Consider the following 16,513-nt stretch of genomic DNA (forward strand, 5'->3'; position numbering starts at 1 on the left):
CACAGCAGGCTAGAAAGGAAGAGAAGGGGGGAGGGGTACTCCTAGAGCGAGGGGAGAATTGAAAGGAGGGAGCAAGCAGAATCCCATTTAGAAATAAAGAGACTTTGAACTTCCAATTCCCCCCCTTCTCCACTCCCATTGCAGCAAAACCCACTGCCAAAGGAGGCACAGCTGTGCACCACATGGGCCCATAAACAAACTCGAGGGGGATGAGTAAGATGACAGCTACCCATCTTTAATGCATTCACCCCTAGGTGCTCTTGGGCATCTGTTACATAATTAACTGGCCTTTTTCTCCCTCCAAGACCCCCACCCCTTCCCAACCGCAGCTCCAGCCCCTAATCACCCTTTCTCTTTCAATTCCTTCTGTGGCTATTTTATTTTGTTTGTTTTGTTTTGGTTTGGTTTGGTTAGGCAATTGGGGTTAAGTGACTTGCCCAGGGTTACAGAGCTATTGTCAAGTATCTGAGGCCGGATTTGAACTCAGGTCCTCCTGAATCCAGGGCAGGTGCTCTATCCACTGCGCCACTGGTTGTTTTAAACAAATACTTAATTGTTTCTATTATCTTAACAATTGTTCCACAAGCTTCCCCACCCTAAGGAAAGTGTTGCTTGACTCCTATCTGTGACTCCCCTAATGTCACAGCTATTTGTTATACCCTCCCCAACCTCCTTTCTAGGCTGGGCCATGACAGTTTCCTGGTCTAAATGTCTCTTCATCCCCTTCACCAGCTGCCAGTTTCTCCACTACTCTTAGTGCTAACAGTGGCTAAGTTCATGGGTTCCATCCCCAAATTAGTCATTTTCCTTTGCTCCATTCCATGGCCATGAGGGGCATTCCTAACCCCAGATGACCATCTTGCTAACATGTGCCCTCCATCACAAGGGAGACAAAACAGGAGGGTAGATATCTCTGTGAAATGCCATCCTTATTATGGGGGTGAGGACAATTATAATCATCAGAAGTCTTACTGAGAACAAATCAGGATGATCTGCAAATTCAGAGAATAGTAATGACTGTTAACTGTTTTTATAATCGATTTTTGTTATTTTAGACATAGAATGCCAATAACAGTTTCAGAACTATACAAGTTATGACTTGTATGACAGAGAACTTGTATGATATAATTACTGAATGGAAGGACTAGATGTAATCTCGGTGATCATCTGATCCCAATGCCTTCAGAGGGTTTAGAGCTCAAAAGAAATCCTAGAGATCATCGAATCCAAACCCCTCATTTTACAGAGGGGAAAACTGAGGGCCAGAAAAATGTGTTGACTGACTCAGTCACACAGCTGGGATATGAAACCCAAGCATCCACCTTGCAGTATAATGGAAGGAGCACTAGACTAGGAATCAGAAAGTTTGGGAAATGATTCCAACTCTGCTTCAATAAACATTTACTAAGCACTTACTCTGTGGAAGCACTGTTTTAGGGACTAAGGGCATATATAAAACACTTTATATACATTATCATAAGCAAACTTTATAACAACTCTGAGAGGTAGATACTACAAGCAGTTTATTCCTAACAGGACTTTGTTACATGTCAAAGTCACCTAAAGATGAGGTGAGATGAGGTTAGCAAGCCTTCCTCTGCTGGCCCACTATGGGGGTGGTGGTAGTTGGTGGTTGTTGTGCCTGTCCTTCATTCTCAAAGAGGATGATGTCAGAAGGTAATATCTTGACTTGTGGTGAACTGGATTTAAGTGAGGGAGGGCTATGCAAAGACACCAGCCTCACTCTTTCCTCCAGAGCCATCTGGGTCCAGATCTATCTATCTATCTATCTCATGATGACTGGAGATGGCCCTGGATGTTTAAAGCAATTGTGATTAAGTGACTTGCCCAGGGTCACACAGCTAGTAAGTGTCTGAGATCATATTTAAACTCAGATCCTCCTAACTTCAGGGCCAGTGCTCCATCTACTGTACCACCTAACTGCCACTTTGGGGTTAGGTAGTCATATTACCTTATGTATCTTTATTATAGCTCTCATTACTTTTTATTAGACTTCTTTGTATATGTGTCTAGTACTCTTGTTTCATAAGACTCCCTCCCAACATGAAAGGTCTTAGTATATTTTGGGTGCCTCTAAACTTCTCTGGACCATTTGACCCCACCCAATTTGAATGTGGGAACTTCAAAATACAGAATTCCACACAAAGATGGCTCTCAATCTCCTAACAAACATTCAGATTTACAAACGTAAAACAGGTTTGTTTTGGGTTTTGTTTTTAATACCCAAAAAAAAAAAAAAACCCCAGTATACAGAAGAGACTCACACCCTAATTCAAGCTAGTCAAAGGAGGTCCTTACCCTTCTTCCTGTGTCCCCCACAAGCCATATGGCAGGCAGCTTACTCTCCCTCTAATTCACAGCACTTCCATTGTGTATGATATGATTATGGATTTGAGTCAGATTAAACTCTGAGGATGGGGTCTGGAAGGTACCCAGCCCTGACCCAATATAGTTAGTTTAGAAGTTTATTGCTTGTCAAATTCTCACTGTTTCCTTTAAGTTTAATTGCCAATTATTTCTTTGACTTCCCAACATAGCCGAAGATAAATTTTAACCCTGTCATCCTTATCTTTAGAGACAGGGGCCTGGAGAGGGGAGTCAGTGGGAACTGTGAGATTTGAAACATCTGACTCTCACTCCCCTGTTTCCTTTTCCTTTGGTTTGACCTTGTTCCCCCTCCCCTTTTCCCCCTTGCTCCTGGAACACGTATGCATGTCTCCATACATTGATCACGAGCTGAACACGCACCTTGGATGAGACAGGATTGGATGTTAGATTGTAAGCTCATCCACCCTAGGTGTACATGGGGACAGTCCTTTTCAAGATTACTATAAAAACCTAGAGGATTGGGCATATCTTTGCAAGACTTCAATGTGTAATTGGGTTTTGCCCATCCTCATGAGGATGTAATAAATCTGTCTCTGCTTGACTTGGTGGTCTCCTCGAGTTATTTGGGTAAACTGAGGCAGTTTGCTCCATACAATTGGCAGGGCTTCATTGGGGAAAACAGGACTACAATGGGGAGAACAGGCTTCTAAGGAACCGGCTGGGCTGGGCTTCACCTTCTGACATTCACCACAGTAGTTCCAACTCTTGTCTTTTGCCACAATTCCTGCCCTTGGCTCCTTCCCACTGTGTTCCTCCTAGCATTATGAGGCTTCTTCTCTGTTCATAGTCCCCCAAATCCTTGTTCCCCAGAAGTCACTCCTTCTTAAGATTTAGAATCATCTCAAAGAGATGAATCATGGTGTAATTACCTAGAATCCCACCTGATAGTGTTTCAGTTCTTTCTGGAGCCAAAATGCCTCCAGGCTATTTCCTACAACCCTGCTCTGCAAAAGGTCTTTTCTAGTGCTTTGGGAACTCTTCCTACTAGGATTACTTCAACGCAGATCTATTTTCTACTTCAAAGCAGCTCATGGTGAGTCCACAACTATTTACCTCCTCCCTTCTCTAAAAGCCTGGCAGATGAACTCCCTTCCTGCTTCAGTGGGACTCACTGAGCATTCCTGGGCTCCAGGCCATGGAAGCTCTCTTTCCATTTTCCTTTCTACTCCAGTCTTGCTCTGGGGCAGGTGAAACAGACCATTCAAATTAACCATTGGCTGCTTCAGTAAAGCCTTGGATAAATCAGGGAGGAAAGGAAATACTGTCCTTATAGTTGGATTAAGTAAAGTTTCATGTCCCTAGTAAATGGAATTATAGAGGCAGTTAGATGGCCCAGTGGATAGAGCACTGGGACTGGAATCAAGAAGACCTGAATTCAAATTCAAGTCTCAGACACTTTCCTGCTGAGCATCCTTAGGCAAGTCATTTGTCCTCTATCTCAGTTTCCTCAGCTATAAATTGAGGTTAAAAATGAGATGGTGTTTGTAGAGCTCTTAGCATAGTGTGTGTAATAGGTTCTTTTTAAAAAAAATTAATTCATGGAATAAAATATATATTTCCATAACATAGTATAATAAAAAGATGATTGTACATGAAACTGAAAATCTACCATGCAGAACTTGCTATTCCTTTCAAATATACAACAAAATCATCATTTATATATTTTTCTCCCCCCCACCCTAGAGATGACTACCATTAGACACAAATAGGTGTATGTATACTTGTATATGATGTATGCATATATAAATGTGTGTATACATACATTTTAATATATTTATTTTTATGTGTGTATATGTGTATGTGAAAAATTATTCTATACATCCATTTATCAGTTCTTTTCTCTGGATGCAGATAGCATCTTTCTTCATATGCCCTTTATAGTTAATTTGAGTATTTATAATAAACAAAATAACTTATTCACTCAAAGTCATTCTCAAAGCCATATTGCTGTTACTGTATATAAATGTCTCCTTCCTACCACCTCCACTCTCCCTCCCTAGACCAGAAGGACAGGGTCGGCTATCTTGTCTCACTTTTGTCTCTGCTCTAGCACCTCATTCAGTGCTCTGCATATAGATGGTGCTTAATACATGTTTATTGAATTTCATCAAGTTGAACCTCTACTACAGTACAATCCCTTTTATAGAACAAAGTACAATTTCCAGTTTAATAGATCTATTGAGCTGAATGTAGCAGAGCTGTCATCCCTTGGTATTTTTTTTTTAAGTTTTAGTTGTTACTTCAAGAGAGACATCATAACCCTCCCTCCACTGAGTATCAAACTCTCCCTTCTGTGGCCAGGAAAGGTTTGTGACTGGATTATAATATTTTTTACTTTTTTCTGCCTTCCAGTGCTCTGCATGGAAGCTTGCATATACTTATCACCTTGTCCTACTTGCTTGTGCTAGCAGGATTCAGTTATCCCTGCTCGACATTCACCTTGGCAGCCATCAGTGTGTGACATCCTGCAGGTCCTCCTTTCTTCCCATGTTCCTGCTCTGCATGACTTTATTTTCAATTACAACACAAGCAGGATTGTCACTCCTGAAAATCTGTCTGCTTGGTCAGTTTGCAAAATCATTCTGGGACAGAGCATCCTTCACCTCTAGTCACAGCACTGTGAGATCACAATGCTATGAGAAGACCAAAGGCCATCCTTAAGAATATTCTATTGAACACAAAGCCATGGTGGTCAAAAGCCAGGCCTTGGGATCATAGAATTAGAGGGAGAAATGACATCATAGGTCATCTAATTCAATCTCCACATCTCACAGGGGAGAAAATTCAAAACACGAAGTGACAGATCTAAAGTCACACAGATATTAAGTGAAAGAATAGGAATTTGAACTCAGGTCTTCTGATTCTAAATCTAGAATTCTTTCTACTACACCATGCTGTCCTGACCAATATAAGTATAGCATTCATGAAAGTGGGAATAGAATGTACCTATTGGATCTTAGCCTAAAGAATGGAAGGAGCCACATAATTGGAAGAAAATTTTAATTCCACCCAAGTGCAAGTGAGCATCTCCCTAAGTGAAGTAGCAAGATACCCTGACAGGATGAAGAATGTGCCCAGTAAGCTGAACAACCACTAGCACCTTGACCACCATGTCCTGCTGAACTCTAATGAAGACAGCCCAGGACCCAAGAGTCTTGGGAATAGCTGCATCCCCCAAACCACCAGTCCTGCTTCCACTCCAGCCCCCAAAACCATCATTTAGGGGAGAAATCATTATGGAGAAGGGACCCACCTTCTCATCACCTCCAGCAACAACTGCTGACCAATTGCAATGAACAGGCAGATGAACACAAGAGGAGCTCTAGTAGTGGCAACACCCCCTTCTCCAGATGAATGCTCCTGTTCCCAGCCCACCCTTCACAGCCAAATCATTGTGGAGAAGGAGCCAACTATCCTCACCAACTGCTATGCACAAGTCAGGCAAGCCAGCCAAGCCGAAGCATCAAGGCACCCTGAGAGAGAACCAGGAGCAGCAGCATATGCCAGGCAAGTCAAGCCACCACCACCACCTTGAGCTACCATCTCTCCTAAGATCCTTCCTTTTTTCTTTTTTGTGGGTCAATGAGGGTTAAGTGACTTGCCCAGGGTCACACAGCTAGTAAGTGTCAAGTGTCTAAGGCTGAATTTGAACTCAGATCCTCATGACTCCAAGGCCAGTGCTTTATCCACTTTACCACCTAGCGGCATGCTCTTCTAAGATCCTGATGAAGGTATAACCCTGAATCCAAGAGCCTTGGCCATAGTATTGGCTCCAGCCCAATGCCTTCAGCCATCACTGTGGGAGATGCAGTCAGGCAACTGATCCTGAAGTGGTTACATATAGCCACAGCTACTAAAGCCCCAGAAAGGATATTTGTCACCAAAGTCCTTGACACTGACAAATGGTTCAACATTGGAAATTGGTATGATTTTATCAATAGAAAATTAAAGACAAAGCATTAACATCTGTATTGCCACTGCACCCTATGGACCATAACACCTCCATGTGACTTGAAGCTGAAACTTTCCTCAAATGATGTCTCCCCTTTTAGCTTCTTGAAAGGAGGGATTGTTTTCCTATTCTAATAGTATCCCCAGTGCTTAGTACAACTCTTTGCTCGTATTAATTGCTTAATAAATATTTCATTCATTCATTCATTCATTCATTCATTCATTCATTCATTCATTCATTCATCCATGCATCTACCCACCCACCCATCTATCCATCCATCCATCCATTCTCTGTCTTGAGCAGCATCTCATTGTTGAATAGACCCGTCATTTTAATTTGGGCTTGAGATTCATTGCAGTGACTGAGACTCAAACTATAGATCCGTAACCAAATGGCTAGTCCAATTCAGTTCTCTTAGTGACAAAAATAGCCAAATATAGCTCTTTTTAAACTTAAAAACAAATAAAATCTACCATCTAGAGCACTGTTTTTGCTCAACAGTTGTCCTAAACTTCTAAAAATACATTTAATTTGCCATAGCCTGTAGGCTAATTGATCTGAATAACCAGCCTGCCTTAAATTTCCAACAATTAGGTAGAGATTTCATTCAATGAAGTGTCAAATACAGTTACACACATAAACATAAGCACCACATTTTAGTTTGCTTTGATTTTAGAAAAATCCAATCTTATTATTTCCTCTTATTTTTTTTAAATCCAAAATGCCCTATTCAGAAAGTCCCCCCTCCCTCTTGCTGAGTCATTAGGAAATCAGAAGAAACTTTCAGAAGGAGGTAGACTGAGAGCACTGAACAGCTCTAGATAAGTTTAGGAATGGGGACAGGACCCCACCACAACTGCCCCTTCTGTAAGAACTAGAGTAGTCAGTCACTCATTCAAACATGTATTATTGAGTGAAGCACTGTACTAGGTGTTATAGGGATTTTTTTAAAAAATAGATTACCAGTGTAACCTGGGCTTCCAGCCAGTCTCCCAGCTCAAGGATCTCAAACTCTTTGCATCTGGACAGATTGAGCTGTTGGACAGCTCTCCCCTAGAGTACATAATAGTCTCTTGAAACTTTGTTAAAAAGAAAACAAAACCAAATGAAGAACATCTCCATGGGGGGGGGGGACAACAAACATCTGTATGGTAGTATTTTTTTCTTTCATACCCATTTCATCTCCATGTAATCACTACCAACTGCAGAAGTCATTGCATTCCCAGCCAAACTCCACAGCAGTACGTGCACGTGTGCACACCTTTAGACATCATCACCATCATCATCATCAAACAATTATTAAGAACCCACTATGTTCCAGCATCTGTATTAAGTATCAAGGATAAAAAGAAAGGTCCCTGCCCTCAAGGAGCTCATATTCTAATGAGTCACACTGAATTGAAAGAAGAAATAAGCATTTTTTTGCTCCTCACTGTACTTCCAGACCTGTTTTCAGCACCATTAATTCAGCAAACTCTCCTTTGAGTTTCACACTATCTGCTTCTATCACTCTCACCAAATAATTATGTTAGTTAACCAAGAATTTCCAAAGCATTCTCTCTCCCTTGTCAAGGAGTTCAAATCTGGCCTTAGAATATAAGCTCCACCAGGGAAGTGACCATTTCACTCTTGACTTACTAAGGCTAGGGCCTACCATAGTACTTGGCATATAGTGGGTGCTTAATAAAGAAATTTTGATTGAAGAACTTTCTGTTTATCCTTCCTTCCCAAAGAGGACCAAGGCATTGGGGTGATATTATGACTTGCAGTAAATTGGATTTAAGTGAGGGAGGACTATGCCAGTTCACCAACTTCACTGTCTCCTCCAGAGCCACCTGGGGTGAGATATCTGTCAAGACAACTGGCCCTAGATATTTAAAACAATTGGGGTTAAATGACCTGCCCAGGGTCACAAAAGTAGTAATTGTCTGAGCTGAGATTTGAACTCAGGTCCTTCCAATTTCAGAGCCAGTGCTTTATACATTGCTCTAACCACCTAGCTGCCCCCTTGAAGAACTTAAAAGAGACTTCCTCCCCACACCAATCCTCATACTTGGAGACTTGGATATACATATTGATTCCCACTCAAAAAAACTAACCTCCTTATCTTCTTCAACTCATCTGATCTGCCCCTTCACTCCACAACAGCCACACACAAATATGGTACTACCCTTGATAATAATCACCCCAAAGTGCTAGACTCTTAATCATCTTAATCAATCATTCCCTATGCCTCACTTCTCTTGAGTCAAGTCTTTGTCCTCCATTACCTGAGATCTTCTACAATGACTCCATCTACCTCTGTTTTCTGAGGCTCTCAAGCTTTCCCTGGCATCCCTTTACTCCTTTTTCAATATTGACCCTAGAGTTTACCTGCAAAACTATACACTGCTGCTATAGTTCTACAATCTAATCCTTTGTTCTATTGATACTTGTGCCTTTCCAGATCCCAGCCCAAGATTGCTTATACTACCTATGCCTATTTTTCTATATCTATATTATTTCTACCTATTTCTATACTCATACCTATAACTATACCTGTACTATACCTATACCTATACCTTACATACCTGCTACAGAACAGCACTGGATAAAGAAATATAAATACAGTGGGTATATCTACTACAAAGTCATTACCTAATGTCTAGTTAGACCATAGCTGCTACACAGCAAAGTTTTTACTTTTCCCATTTACCACAATGACTACCCATGCTAATCTCCTCCTTTAAATAACTGGAGCACTGATCATCCTTACTATCTAAATGCAACCTGTGGACTCAAATGGAAGCTCTGAGTTTATGTGAACCAGGTTCAAGTTCAATTCCACATTCAAAATGATTCTTCCTTTCTCTACAGTCACCTTTGCTTCAGGGTTCTATACATTCCTCAAAACTTAAAGTATGACCTTAGAGTTGAGGTCTCTCCTTCCCTACAGTGGAAAGGAAAGGAAAGGAAAGGAAAGGAAAGGAAAGGAAAGGAAAGGAAAGGAAAGGAAAGGAAAGGAAAGGAAAGGAAAGGAAAGGAAAGGAAAGGAAAGGAAAGGAAAGGAAAGGAAAGGAAAGGAAAGGAAAGGAAAGGAAAGGAAAGGAAAGGAAAGGAAAGGAAAGGAAAGGAAAGGAAAGGAAAGGAAAGGAAAGGAAAGGAAAGGAAAGGAAAGGAAAGGAAAGGAAAGGAAAGGAAAGGAAAGGAAAGGAAAGGAAAAAGGGAAAGGCAATTGAAGTTTAGAGTTAAGCAACCTGCTTTCTGGTGAGTTCCACCTCCCCCAGGGATCTAGACAGTCTACTAGCCTTAAAATGTCACCCAGGGAATGTAGCTCTCCACAGGGACACTAGGAGTCAACCCCATTTCCCCTGAACCTGAGTATTGCTATGACTATAGGTGAGTACAGTCCATGGTACTAATTGATCCTTTCCAATTTGAGAGATCAATCAATCAGCATTCATATATTAAATATCTACTATCTGCCAGGCACTGTGCTAATAGCTGGATCATAGATTTAGAGTTGAAAAGGATCTTAGAGGTCACCAGGTCTAAGTCCCTTTTTATACAGTTGAAGAAACTTGAAGCTCAGAGGAATTAAATCTGAGGATAAGATAATCTCAGAATTTTAGAGCTGGAAGGAATTTGATCAGACAACTAATCCAACCCATTACTAAAAAGGAATCTTCATTATAACTGCAAGGAGTAATCAGTGTTTGAAGACCTCCAATTAGGAGAAACTCACTATCTCCTAAGGCAATGCATTCAACTTTTGGATAATTCTAATTTTTAGGAAGTTTTCATTTTTTTTCTGACATTAAACCTAAATTTGCTTCCTTTCAACTTCACCCTATTGTTCCTGGTTTTGTCTCCTGAAACTCAAAAGAAAGAATCATGCCATGCTTTTAAATAACTAAGGAAATATATCGTTCCCCTACACATACACTCTGAGTCTTTCCTTTTTCCAGGCGAAATATCCCTAGTTTCTTTAGCCACATATCTTATGACATGATCCTTTTGCCCTCCCTGTTTTCCTTTACTAAGCACTCCTTAGTTTATTAGTGTTCTGCCTAAACTGTAGTACCCAGAAGAGAATACAAATATTCCAGATTTGGTGTGACCAAGGTAGTGTACAACAGGCCTAGCACCTCTTAATCTTGGATGCTGTGCTTCTCCTAAAGTATCCCAAGATCACGTGAGCTTTTTTTCACTGTCATATTGACTCATCTGGTGTCCACCAAAACCCCCAGATCATTTTTTCAAACAAGCTGCCATTTAACCATGCCTTCTTTATCCTATAATTATGAAGTTGATTTTCACTAGCTAAGATTTTACTTCTATCTCTATTGAGTTGATTTTATTAGGGATCTCTCTAGCTCCTGACTCAGTCATTTGGTGATTTGGCTATACCTCACAGCTTGGTGTGATCTGTAAATTGGAGGGGCACACCATCTATGCCTTTATCCAAGTCATTAATAAAAAATAGCAAACCGCTCAGCCCACACACAAATCCCAGGACACTCCTACTGTCAAGGTGACATTGGATCATTAACAACTGCTCTTTGAGTTCAGCCATTCAACTGATTCCAAATACAACTATATTATTGTCTACACACACCTCTATTCCCACAAACCTAGTATGATATACTTTATCAAACACTTTTCAAAAATCTATGTTAACCATATTCAATTTTCCTTTGAAACACCAGTTTAATGTTGCTGTTGTTTTTGAGGGGAGCTAGGTGGAGCAGTGGATAGAATGCTGGACCTGAAGTCAGGAAGACCTGAGATCAAATCCAGCCCCAGACAATTACTAAGTGTGTGACCCTAGGCAAGTCACTTAACCCTGTTTGCCTCAGTTTCCTCATCAGCAAAATGAGCTGGAGAAGGAAAGGGCAAATCATTACAGTAGTTTTGCCAAGAAAATCCCAAATATAAAAAAAAAAGAAAAAGAAAACCCCAAATAAGGTCATGAAGAGTTAGATATGACTGAAAGGACTTGATAACAAATGCTATTTTTCCCTGCTAAAAATATGGATTGTGGGCTCTTCTGCAGTCCCTCTCCCATCCTCCACCATCTTTTAGATATCAGTCTTGGTGACTCAGAAGTCACATCTTTGAGTTCTTTCAATATCTAAGGATGTATTACATCTGCAGCAGATGACTTTAATTCCTTAAGTGCAACTAGGTGATTTCTTACTATCTCCTTACCAATTTTTGTCATCAACTCCCTGTAGGCCATTTTATTTTGATTTCCATGGCAAAGATCATTCTGTTTAGAAAAGAAAAAGACAAAATAATTGAATAGCTCTGATTTCTTTCTGTTATCACAATTATCATTATCCCATCTACTCCCAAATCATTATCTCATTCCTTCTTTGAGAATCCTCTTTCTCCAATGTAGCTTTAAACATAGAATAACTTTTACAATTATTTGCCCAAGATCACACAGTTAATAAGTGGCTGAGCCACTCTGTTCCTCCCACTCTGCATCTAGCACTTTTATGATCTGCATGCTCTATATAACTCATACTGCTAGTGAAGATTTATAGACCAAGTCTATTTATGAAAATTGGAGCTCTACACATGCTGCTCGGCTCTAGCTCCTGCTTGGACCTAGAACTTGGCATTGCCCAGGAATTCTAATTCCTCTCTTAAGGAGGCTTGGCCCAAGAACCCTATCTTGTCCAGGAACTCTCTTGTCATTCTTCCTCAGCATTCTTCCATAATGGTATAGTCTTAGTCCAAAAATGTCTAATTTGATCTAGGAGCTCCACCTCCTGTCAACCAGGGCCACATACCTTCCTTCTCTCCTAGGGTCAGGCAGCTTCCTAATGGATATCACCACCCCCTACCCCCTACCTCCATCCTGACAAGGACCCTGGGGCTCCACAGGCTTTCCTCCAGGAACCATAGTCTATATGTGTCCTATTAACTTCTCTCTGGCTGTAGCTCTCTCTTTTAAAGGCCAAGCCTAAGGGACACAATTCTAGTATATGATTAGGCATGACTCAATCAATCATCTTTAATGTAGTGACAAAGTGCCAGCAAAAAACAAAGACAAGGAGAGCTCACTCTTTATTTATCAAAAACAAAACAAAAGGCTTCACCTGTGTTCATCTTGTTAACAAGGAGTTAACCTTGCCACGTTCCAAGTTTACTTGTAGACTGCTACCTACTGTTCTCTAATTCTTCCCTAGAACTTCACCTTTCCTCCCTGATTCATTTGAAAGCTCTTTGAGGGCAGAGATCTTGTCTTGTACTTATTTGTAATGCCTAGCACTTACCATATCAGTACTGAGCACATAATAGATATTGAATTTTAAAAAAAGATGATTAACTGAAAGACACAAAATCTCTTGAAAGCTTGAAATAATGCACATAAGCTATACGGTGGACAGAGTACTAAATTTGGAGACAGGGAGACCTCAGTTCAAATCCCATCTAAGACACTTAAAGGTGGTATAATCGTGTACTAGTTATTTGATCTTTCTTTGCTTCAGTTTCCTCATCTGTATGTGCTACTGAAGAAGTTCAAGAGAAATAATTTCTAGTTAGTTCTTTTATTCATAATGTCAGATTTTTAACAAAAGGAGGTTTATAGTACTCTCAAATGCCAAAGACAAGCACTGGTAGCAGACTTACAATTTTTATGCCCTTGAGAGAGGGTTTTTTCCAAGGGTGGAAATCAAATCTGATCAGTTAACAATTAATGAAAGAATGAATATTACAATGAGGTGCTGTACCTATTTTAATGAACTTTGTGTAATTTACTTCTACATTAGCCCCAGCATTGGACATTCTATTCAAAGAAATTATCCCCCACCCTAGCCTGGCCAGAAGGGAATTTCACCTTAGTTTAGAAGTCTAATCTATTTGGGTAGAGTAACAGAATGAGGAAAATGTTAATCCTATCTTCCATTAGCCCTGTCCTTGAGAGGTTGGACAAGAAAATAGGACAAGGAAAAAAGCGTGGGCCTCCCAAATTTTAATAATTGGCTATTAATATGAGAACTATTTCTCCCACATAAAATAAGGGTAATAATATCACTTACCTCATAGAGTTATTGTGAGGATAAAATGAGGTATTTGTTGAGTACTATATAAATATTAGCTATTTTGATTAAATTCTTAAAACACATCTTCAGCCATGAAACAATACAAGACTGTATATGAAAAATAGGAAAATGATCCCGACTATGAGTGCTCATGGTTATCTGAGAAGGGAAAGATCTTAGTCTGCTAAAATTAATCTAGGAAGGCTTCATAAAGAAAATGGGGTTTGAACTGGGCTTGGAAATTATGTGTTGAAAAATTAAATGTACTAGGATAGGAACTCATAAACAAATGAAAAATAAATATTAAGTATATTATTTATAAAACACTATGAAATATAAATTATAACCAATTAGGGAAATTTGAAGAAAGGATTCAGACTTATATATAGACTAAATAATAGAATCCTGAGGAATAAGACAGTGAAAGAACAAATCATAGAAATTATATTATTAGACAGTATACCCAAACTTTGAGGATATAGCTAAAAGAACCCTTTGGAAAAATCTATATATTTAAATACTTTAATCAACAAAAGCCAGAAGAAAATGAATTGAACACGCACTGAAAAAACTAGAAAATGAACAAATTTTAAACCTCAAACGAACACAAAAATAGAAATCTTGAAATCAAGGAAGTTGAAAATTTTAAAAGCAAAGTTATTAAGCAAAACTAGGAGCTATTTTTAAAATGAATGAAATACACATTGGCTGATTTGGAAAAAAAAAAGAAAGAAAGAAAGAGGAAAACCAAATAACCAATATCAAAAATAAAAAGCAGAACTCAAATCAGAAAAAAATGGAAAGAAAAGAAGTTGTTAGAAATTACTTTGCCCAGTTATACATACATACATATGTATGTATAAAACAAAGATCTATAAACCTGAAATTTTACAATTAATGGATAAATTGTTTTCAGATTAAAAGAATAAGAAAAAGAAATTATAAACAAGCCAAATCTTAAAAACTTAAATAAGCTATAAATTATTTTATAAAAATATAAAACCTGAGCTCAGCTAGACTGCCAAGTAAATTATTAAACATTCAAAGAATGATTAACTCCGGGAAAGCTCAAATTGCTTACAAAAACAGAAATGGAAGGTATCTTGACAAATTCCTTCTATCAGACAAATATGGTTCTAATAATAAAACCAGAGAAAGATAAAGCAGAAAAATAAATCATGTACTAATTTCACAAATTGCTATTAATTCAAAATTGGGAAAATACTAGCAAAGAAGGCACAGCAACATGAATATAAACAACTATTTATTATAACTAGGTTAAAGATATACCAGAGATGCTTCAACATCTAGAAAACTATATACAGGGTAGGCCCAGTGTCACAAATATTTAATAAATCCTTTATTTTTTGTGTTTAATTTACAATCCCATAGCATCATATGCAGTATATATAGGAAATAAATTTACGTTGCATGTAAAAATCAAATCTCATAAATGGCAAAAATTAATTTTCAAAAAGTTATTAAAGTATCAAACTCCTTTGTAAATTTTGGCCCACCCTGTATATAGAAAACAGTGATGACAAATCACTAAGTATCATATGGCTATAAAAACAGATAAAAAATATTGAAAAATATAAAAAAGTCTTTGATAAAGCACAACATATATACATTTTTTTAAATATTTAAGAGCATATGAATAAATGGACCTTTCCTCAATGTAACAAAGTCTAAAACCATATAGCATAATAATCTTCAAATAGTTATAGATTTAAATGTAAAAGTTCACAGCATAAGAAAGGAAGAATGGAAGGACATACTTTACACAAATATGCTTAGGGGGAGAAATCTAAACAAGGTGTAGATTTAATCAAAGAAGATAAGTGGAACAATTTTAGCTACATAAAATTAAAAGCTTTAGTGTGAGAAAAAAATCAGTGCAACTAGAATTTAAAAAGAAGCATTTGATTCAAGGAAAAGACTTTGAAGCAAATAGCTCTGATAAAGGACTGATATCCCAGATATATGGGGGATTGATACAATTGATAACAGCCATTTTCCAAAATATAAGTGGGCAAATGATATATCAGGCAGTTTTCAAAAAAAAAATAAAGGAAAGCTATTGACAATCTTGAAAGAATGCTACCAATCATTAATAATAAGAGAAATGAAAAGTAAACAAGATTTTACCTTGCACCTATCAGATTGGCAATAAGATAAAAATGGTTAATTTTACAGGTTCTGTTGGAAGAGAGGTATAATGATACACCTTTTGTAGAGCTGTGAATTGGTCTCAGTTTTCTGGGAAACAATTTGGAAATATACAAAAAAGTCACTAAATTATAGACACCTTGGTGATACCACTAAATTGTGTTAATTCTCGTTATGTTGAGACACAAGTAATGCCTTTTTGAGAAAGAGTCCTTGATTCTATTGTTCCAAAAGTCTGAGGGAAAAGAAACAGTATGGAGAGATTTATTGTGGAGAGAAATAGGTTTGGTTAGTTAGTTTGTTTGTTTGTTGTTGTTTGCCCTTCATTCTCTTTTTTTATTGTTTATTTATTTATTTGTTTGTTTGTTTGTTTAAAGTTTGGGGTTCCAGATTCTATCCCTCTCTCATTCCCTCCCTGTTTTTCCAAGGAGATATTTCACATTGCCCTCTATTTTTTTATTCATTTGGATTTGTTTTATTGTGTCTTGATTTTTCATAAAGTCATTAGCTTCAATTTGCTCAATCCTAATTTTTAAGCAATGATTTTCTTCAGAGAGCTTTTGTACCTCCTTTTCCATTTGACCAATTTGGCTTTTCAAGCTGTTGACTTTTTTCTCACATCTTTCCTGCATCACCCTCATTTCTCTTTCCAGTTTTTCCTCTACCTCTCTAACTTTATCTTCAAAGTCCTTTTTTGAGTTCCTCTATGGCCTGAGATCAATTTATATTTTCTTGGAAGCTTTAGATATAAGGACCCTGATGTTGACTTCTTCTTCTAAAGGTACACCTTGATCTTCCTTGTCACTAAAGAAACTTTCTATGGTCCTCACCTTTCTCTGTCTGCTCATCTTTCCTGTTTTTTACTTGACTTTTAACTCTTTAAAGTGGGCCAATGTTTTCAGATTAAACTGTCCCAAGCTTCAGGATGTCCCAGGTGGTATGATTT

The sequence above is a fragment of the Dromiciops gliroides genome, chromosome 1 (genome assembly GCF_019393635.1).
Source record: "Dromiciops gliroides isolate mDroGli1 chromosome 1, mDroGli1.pri, whole genome shotgun sequence".
Lineage (NCBI taxonomy): Eukaryota > Metazoa > Chordata > Mammalia > Microbiotheria > Microbiotheriidae > Dromiciops > Dromiciops gliroides.